Raw genomic sequence first — 7,676 nt, 5'->3', positions numbered from 1 at the left:
CAAAAACAGTATAATCTCTTACGCAAAATGAATAATAACAGCTGCATCTCTAAGAGTCTAGAGTCCTCACCGAGCCCATGTAGCCATCTAGCAAACATTGACCACACTGTTTTGGGCTGGTCATGGTGACGAACATATTCAGCATTGCCTTCACAGTGACAATGCACTACACAGAGCATCAGGGAAGGAATAAAATTTCATTAGGACCAGAAATGCAGAGTGGTTTCTCATTTTTCAGCTGCTGAGGATATATGCAGTACAAGATGAGGTAGGAAGGAGAGAAGCTGGTGGCTGAAGTGATACCCAGGAAAGGGGGATCTCCCCATAACTAGGGCACCCAAGGAACAAATGTTTCTTTGTGCATCCATCCTAGGGGATGCTCTGTGCTTTCCCTTAGTGTGTAGGAGCCCAATCAAGCCCTAAAAGAGAAAACAAGGGGACTGAGGGAGGAGCAAGGTAGAACTTTGTGGCAAAGGGGCTGATGTCTCTGGTTGTGAGCAGGAGGGGCCATGCAGTGGGTGGTGATGCTGTACCACACTGGGCTGCCCCATCCTTGTGCCCAGGCCCTGGCACAGCTCTTCCCCACTGACCTGCCCCTCTGCAGCTGCACAGGGAGTACAGCACAGCTCACTTCAGTCCACATCCTGAGCCCCAGCAAATGTGGACCAGCAGGATCTGGCCGCTGAGACTGATTTGGGATATACTGTCTCAAGACCTCGCAGCATAGTCCACATCCAACAGATCCCTTGGATCTTGGTGCAGGCAGGCCAATGTGTGGAGCAGGGACCATTCAGTGCACAACTATTCTCAGGCCCACCTGAACCTGCATGATGACACTTCAAATCCACCCACCTACTCAATTAAGGCAATTAAAATCACCTACAGCTGAGCTCCCAAAGGCATCCTCCTGCAGAGAGATTTGGAGATCCCCTGCCTCCCATTGCCTTGCTTTAAACAGAGCACATGATACTGTTAAACACCAAGATGTGGCATTATTCAAATATTTTTGTGATGATGAGACTACTCTGTGAAGCCATGGGGGCAAAGGGGAACTGGGAGAGGGCTGCGACATGTTCGGCACAGGTTGCACAGCTCTGCTTCCCTGCCAGCAGCTCTATAAGCAAAGTCCACCACACAGGAGAAAACACCCTCATGAAATCCTCAGGAGAAGGGGACACAGACACATGCTGCAGCAGCACGGTGGCTGTCACATAACACTGGTTCTTGGGCAGGCAGCACAAGACTGGCTAAAACTTCTGTCAGGAACTGGAAAGATTAATCTCAAGGTTTGGATACTGTTACACTTACCCTACACACTGCTGCTGCGTCCCAACCAAGGTGGCCAGCTGGTTGCAGGGATGAAATCAGATCCAGAATCCGGAAAGGTGTTGGCAATGCTGCTGACAGTGCAGGTGTAACACCAGAGCTGTGCCCTGCAGAGGACAACCACATCACTCAGTGGGCTGGGCTGGGCTTTTTGGGAGGCAAGGAATTAAATCCCAGTACCAGCTATAGACAGATGCTTGCACCTCTCAGCATTGTGTGCTGAAACTTTTATGGAGAATCAGACAGCTGCAGTTCCATCTCCCTTCCTTTAGCTTAGACATGGTAGCAACAGCCCCAGTGAGGCAAAGCCAGGCACACAAATTTCCCTAAGGACCTGTTTTGAACTGCAGATGGTTAACCTGGAGCACCTGTATTGCTAAGCATATGCTTGCCTGCCCTGCCAGTTGGCACAAAACACCTTACCTGAAAACTTGGGTAAGCATATAACACAGTTTGTCTAGTATTTTTAAATAGATGCAGGCAATGTAGGAATGACTGAATAAAAAAATTACCTGTTACTGCCTAAAGATTCAAATACAGATAAGTGAAACAGGCTTCCCAGTAATAAGGACAATAGAAGTCTAGAAATTATGTCCTATTTGAAGGGTACTGAGGACTATGAAAAAAAACTTAATGCAGAGCTTTTGTCTAGGACTAGAATATAAAAACTTCCCTTAAAGTAAATTCTTGTAGTTGCCTTTGAGAGATGTTTAATGCCTACATTAATTTAGCTAATGCACCTATTTTCATTATATTTATATTTGATCTGAAGGAAATTCAGTATTATGGTAAGCCTTGAAAAAGGGCAGAGTCATGTCAATATTAGTCATAATTTTTGACAGATTATTATATAGTCATCACTCCAATCATTCTGCTCAGTACTATTATATTGATTGGGAAATGAAGAGTTCAGTGAATATACAGTTGGAAAATCTAATTTCTGAATTTGGTTTCTAAGCAGTCATCTCCATCTAGTTTTTTGGCATGTCCCTCTGAAGTGGCCCAGGCACTGGCCATATTCCAGTTGCAAATTGCTCCTGATTGACAGCTGTGCTGCTTTTTAGACAGCATTTTGTGGTTCCAAAATTTACATTCCCAACAGTGTTGGCTATATGAAAGTTGCTGCAGAGAACTGCAAATTCATTCCAAGTTGAGCTGGACCCAACTGCAAAAGGCGACATCTCCATCAAGTTTTAGTCAGCTTCAAAAGGAGACTCAGTTCTGCACTACTCTACCCTTGTGATTAAGGTACAAATTCACTTACCTTTTCCCTTCCCAGCAGCATTCATGCAGGCTGCAGCTGCACTGTAACAAGGAGACAGGCAAAGGAGGCATGTGGATAAGTCCTGAATACAGGATGTGAAGGCATATGCAAAGAAAACAAGGGAATAATCTACACAGTGGGTTCAGTAGACTGCAGAAGGGAGGGAAAAAGCAAACAGGTAAACATGAGCTCTGCTTAAAGCTCTTCCAAGAAGTGTTTCTGAAGTATGCCTGGAGCTCACATAACAGGATTGTTTCAGCCAGAGATGTATTTCTTGCAAAAACAAAAAAAGAGAAGCAAGCTCAGGAGTCAGTGTGGGGACATGTCCATCCCACATACACCTAATCATGAGCCACCTCCCAGGCAGGCTCCAATTTCACACTCCCTTCGTCTTCTGAGAAGAATGCAAGTGCTTCTTGCACTTGCAAGAAAACTAAAATAAACTATTTCTGAGGCAGTGGATGGGAAATGTCCATGAAACAGCCTTGGCATCCTACGTCTGCAAGACTGAGCAAAACACCAGAGGGTCACAGGGGCCACGTTGCTTCTGCACTGAACCTCTGCCCCTATGCCAGGAGGGAGACAGATCCAGATACTTTTTTTGTCAACAGGCACTCACAGAGATCAATTTGACCCATACTGAAAGAGGTATCTAAGATATCGGTAACATCAGTTTCTAGACATGAACAATCCGTCTTCTTTAGCTCTGGAAAAACCCAAGCAGCTTGCTAAGAGTATGCACCAACATGCACACGGCAGAGGTGCTGCCAAACACCCTGCACTTTTAAAAGATGTGTAGATGTGGCTCTTAAGGCCATGGTCTAGTGCTGGACTTGGACTTGCAGTGTTAACAGTTGGACTCAAGACTTAAAGGCCTTTTCCAACATAAACAATTCTATGATTCTATGATGTAGGTGATAAATGTCCTGGAAATGCCCTTGATATAAGCCAGTTGCTTCCCAAGACCCAGTCTGCTTAAGTGAGTCAAGGTAAGTTTTGCAACTGATGTCAGTGAGGTCATTTGACACTAGGAACTTGTTCAGATAATGTCCTGCACTGAGGAAACTCTTCAGTAATTACAGATGCAACTATCAAGTTTAAGTTCTTCTCTGAGCACAGTCCTCATGCTCTTAAGCTTTACAATTGCTCCATTATTCACAGATTTAAAGGATAACTATCTAGGGTTAAGTACAAGTTATAAACAGCAGTAACTAAATCAATTTTGTTGCTATGATTTTGAAACAAAATAAAAAAGTGTTTCAGAACTGGAAGAGTTACAATCAATGTCAAGACACTGACATAGCAAAAGCTGTGTGTTTTTATTTCTGTTAGGTCACAGTTTCATGCGGCAGATTTTGCAAGAGTTCAAGAAAACCATGTCTTTCAGTGCTCCCTCTACCCGTCTTTCCAGTGTTCTAGTTCAGAAGAAACCTGATTTTTCATGCTAGCAAAATGCAAAAAAGTGCCTTTAAACAATGGCATCGTTTTAAGACTTTCAGAGCGTCAAACTTCATTGTACCACCAACGTTCACAGGCATGAAGAAAATAAGATTTTCGTAAAACCTTGATGCTGCATTTAGTCACAAAGCAAGGAAAACCCCGTAAGGAACAGAAAATCCATTCTATATTTAGCATCAGCCTTAACAGGATAATGTCGCTATGGTTAACTATTATTCAGATTGATGGAGTTTTGCATTGTTTCACTGCAAAGGCCAAGCTTCTTTAAGAAGTCTGATCTTGCTACTTTTGCAAATAAACTGTCTTAAGGTCAAGGGGAACAACTTCCACTTTCTTCTTTTGGTAGTTCATTCTCTCACACAAGTATAATGCTGCTCTGAGGAGGCCGACACAAAATCATCTGCTTTCTGTATTTTAAAGAAAAGGTGCCCATACCATTCTACAAAACAAAGATAGGTTACAGCCATCTATCACAGCCTCAGTATTTCCCAGGGTGTGTCTTTTTCTTCATAATACGATTCATGTTTACAGTCCTACAGGAGTATTAGAATCATAGAGTTGTTAAGGTTGGAAAAGACCTCTAAGGCCTTGGAGTCCAACCATTAACCCAGCACTGCCATGTTCACTGCTACACTGTATCCCTAAGTGCCACATCTATATGCCTTTTAAATACCTGCAGGGATGGTGATTACATGACTTCCCAGGGCAGCCTGTTCCAATTCCAACTCAAAATAGTGCTCTCTGACTTGCCCTAGTATCTTATGTCCAAGTTCCATTTGAGGAGAACACCAAGAGCTTCATAAGATAGCAAAATGCAGCAATGCTCTAACCAGATGTAGAATTTAAAAGGAACACATCCTAAAAGTTTCAGAATAGCCTAGCTGCGGCCATGGTTTAAATTGATCTCCAGTCTTTCTTCTGCAAATAATACAGGAGATGTTAAATGAAATGCAAAACATTTTGGTGCCAAATTTTCAAGAAGTGTCCACCTCCAACTTCTTTTTTTTAAACATGCTAGAATATTGCCATCTGTGAATGTGAAGCTGTGAAAGTAGGAATCTGAAATCTGTCAGCTGTTCGTCAACATGTTCGTAAGAAAAAAAATACAAGTGACAGAAGGCTGGGTTTTGGGGAGGGGGTTGCTCAGACACCTCTGCAATTTCGACATGTCCCAGGGATATTCAGTAAAGTAGGAGGAAAATGTTCACAATGGCACACCAGCTAGGTACCCAACGCCCAACACTAACAGCTCAGTGTTTGCTCCTGAGCCAACTCTCAACTTCAAACCCCACAATTTTTAAAATAACTTGTCTGCTTGGAAATCAAATAAATAACAAGTCTTTCCAAGGGGAAAATAATTTATTATAAAAATATTAATATTTCTGATAACTTTAACTTTATAGAAACCTTTCTCTTTTTTAGCAATTTTTTCTCAATTAATATTCAAAGGCTCTATTATGCAATTGTTCAAGCCACTGCTTGTAAGACAACATATTAATATATTCATTTTCTCTTTTTAGTGGCAGTTTTCCATTCCAATTTCCTTTATCTGACTTCTTCATGATTTTTTCTGATGATAAAATGCTCTCCTCTTTCAATTAGTTAATTTATTCATGACTCCTAAAATTCATATTTTACATTAAATATGCTGGCAAGTTTGCTCATGTCAGATTGATCCCTTCCTATAGTTTCCAGTAACCCATCTGAACAAAGGTTTCCTTAAATTTCCTTCTCTTTTAACAGCTTTATTTTAATCCAGATCTTTTGTAAGAGAACTTTTAGTAACAGTAATTGTTTCACACATGAAAAAGCCCCCTGACACATAGGATTATATTAATTATCATTAGCTGCATGCTTCTTAGCAGTTCTGGAACCAGTTTACAGAATACACCTATAGTACTCATAATGCAGTGTCTCAAAATTCACTGGAACAGCAACGTTTTCTCAGTGCTGAATGAGGCCTCATAGGAACAATAACTGCATTCAAAGTCCAAAGGTCCCATAATCTGCTCATCTCCACATTACATCACAGATTTTGATATCTACACAAACCCTGCTGTTGCACTGGTTTATCTTTCAAAAGGATGCCAATTTTTGACATCTTGATTTTACAATTTTAAAAGATGAATGAGCAAAAGCCTTTGGTAAACTGTCTTAATGGATATATTACTTATAAATTCACTGCTTATTTTCTAGTTTTGACTTCTAACCTTAAGTCTTACTTATACAAAGATTAAATAACTTTTTGGACTCCTAAATCAACCACAGAAATGCCCACAACCACTCCTTGGTAGGTATCTAACACCCAGAATACCCACACGGCATCTTCCTGCTTGAACCAAAAGTCCTTTCTCCAGGTGCAATTTTGCTTCTGCAGAGCCAAAGGCCTCTCGGAGTTTGGACAGAGATGCTCATTGTGAGGGTCCCTTTTACTAAAGATCATTGCACCTACTTTCCTTTAAAGGACGGCCAAAAGAAGAAGTGAATGAGAATGTGTAGCACATCCTTTACATTGTATTTGAGATATATGAACTGCACTACCCTGAAGAGTGAGGTTTAGGTTCAAAGCCTTCCTCAGCCTGAGAAATTTAAACCTTGGTGGAGCACCACTCATGAAAATGCACTTTCACCCCTTCTTGGGCCCAGAAGCAGAGGAAGAACAGGAGGGGGCTAGTCTTTGAGGGTTGGTAGTTAAGACAACTCATCCTCTTAGAACAGTCAGAGTTGGGTTGTAGTCCCAAGACACATGAATAAGTTACCAGACTCTCCATTGGCTTGTCCTCCAAGTGTGTTTTAAAAGAAAGCATTTAAATGTGGGTTTGGTTCTCTAGGGGAAAAATAAGTAGCTACAGCCAGGATATTAGGGGCTGAAAGTCCTGTGTTGGTGGAGGTCCATCCAGGCTCCTTATCATTCAGAGACAGTAGATGTCAGACACCATCTGGCCATCAGTGTTTTCTATAGTCTTGGCAAACACAATGCACCACTTCGTATGCATCTCATCTGGGGCTCATCACCATCCGTGTGTAGCACTGAGAAAAACCAGACACCTCTCTCTGGATGTCTTGGGGAAACATCACACCTGTGTGACTGGAGCGGGCTGTGAGCCTTGTCCTGGCTAATCACTACATCTCTTCTTTCTGTATTTACTGCTCAAAAGGACACAGAACTTTTAACCCTTCGGGCACAGTGAGCTTTCCTGATATATCACTATAACTCATTTTCCAATACTTGAACACCTCTTGATCCTGTTTTCTGGAATCTTTCTTACATTTCAGCACATTTGCCAAAATACTGCATTACAGCCTCTTTGATCCTATGTACAGTCGCACTAGCTACCTCAGCCCTCTCAGGCACTGCTTGTGTATTTGGGGATTTCACAGGTTGCCCCAAATACAGTATTAGATTAGAATTTTTAAGCAACCATTTTTCACCCCTTTTTTAGGTTGATTTCACACCAGGATGCAATTAAACTCCCATTAGACTTAAAACATCTAACCCAATTGCAACTTCTGCACGAGGTGTAGCATCATTAACATGATAGATTTTAAATTGTTTCAGAAGCCAGCTCATGCTAGTTTTTGAATCCAATCCTCATGCACCCCAGGAAGCTGGTTTGAGAACTGGGAT

Source organism: Manacus vitellinus, unplaced genomic scaffold (assembly GCF_001715985.3).
Source record: "Manacus vitellinus isolate BGI_N305 unplaced genomic scaffold, ASM171598v3 scaffold_5_pilon, whole genome shotgun sequence".
NCBI lineage: Eukaryota > Metazoa > Chordata > Aves > Passeriformes > Pipridae > Manacus > Manacus vitellinus.
This window is presented reverse-complemented; position numbering follows the sequence as displayed.